Source organism: Phaethon lepturus, unplaced genomic scaffold (assembly GCF_000687285.1).
Source record: "Phaethon lepturus isolate BGI_N335 unplaced genomic scaffold, ASM68728v1 scaffold37359, whole genome shotgun sequence".
Classification (NCBI taxonomy): Eukaryota; Metazoa; Chordata; class Aves; order Phaethontiformes; family Phaethontidae; genus Phaethon; species Phaethon lepturus.
In genome coordinates, this window is record NW_010564716.1 from 17,136 (window position 1) to 18,198 (window position 1,063).

Genomic DNA, 1,063 nt, shown 5'->3' on the forward strand with positions numbered 1-1,063 from the left:
GCGGGAGTGCCCCCCGGGGAAGTCGCCAGCCCCTTCTACGCTGCCCCGGCAGACGTCCCATTCTCTGTCCCATGCACCCCCCCGGGGATGGGTCAGCCAGCCCCACCTCAGGGCAGGACTGGGCACCGAATGGCCCCCCCATCCCTGGCACCCCGGAAGAAAGAGGTGTCTCAGAGGGCAAGAAGCAGGCTGTGCTCACCTCGAGCATCGGGCGCGTTCTGCTTTGTACACGGTTGCGTCTGACCTGTCCTGTGTCCCGGCACCATGCTCTGTACAAGGTAGTTTTGAATCATGTTTGTATGTCTTTTGGGGACGTCACTAAGGATCGTCTGCATGTGTCTCCCGTTCCCTTCCAGATGATCTCCTAGGCCAGGGCGGGGAGGTGCAGCAGGGTGCCTGGGAGCCATGGAAGCTGCTTTTACAGCGCTCTGGGGCTGCCAGTGTGTGGCTGGAGCACTCGGAGAGGTTAATTTCTAGTTCAAGGAGCAGTGGCTAGCCATGGGAGCAATCCCAGTATTTAGTGCAGAGGCAGCGGGTCAGTCATACCGGCTTCACATCCCTGCAGTAATGTGAGGCCTGAAGGTGAATGACTCCCCCTGGCCCCACATCAGGGTAAGAAAGCATCGCTATTCAAAGGGATCTAAAAATAAAACCTGCAGGGACCCTCCAAAGGGATACGGGAGATGCTCTGGAGATGCTCTTGCTTCAGGGTAAGGCTAGGAGTCTTGGAGACTCGGAGAAATACATGGAGGAGGGAAGAGAAGTGGATTCAGTGGTTTCTTCCTTACAAAAGAAAAAAGTTGTAGCCAGGGACAGGGCAGGGGTGAAAATGTGTGTGTGAGTCCTGGGGAAACTGAGCAGATGAGTGTAGCCCTGCAAGGAGGTCTTCCCTGTGTGCCTGGGAAGTGTCTGTGTCCGGACACATGGTGGGAGTGGGGAACAGAAGGACCCCGATCCCTGCCCCCTTTTCTAAGTTCCCGTGATCTGACATGTGTGCAGGGGGACCCTTTGCCACATGGAGCTATGTCCCCACCACCTTTCCCCCGGGTCCCCATCTTATTAC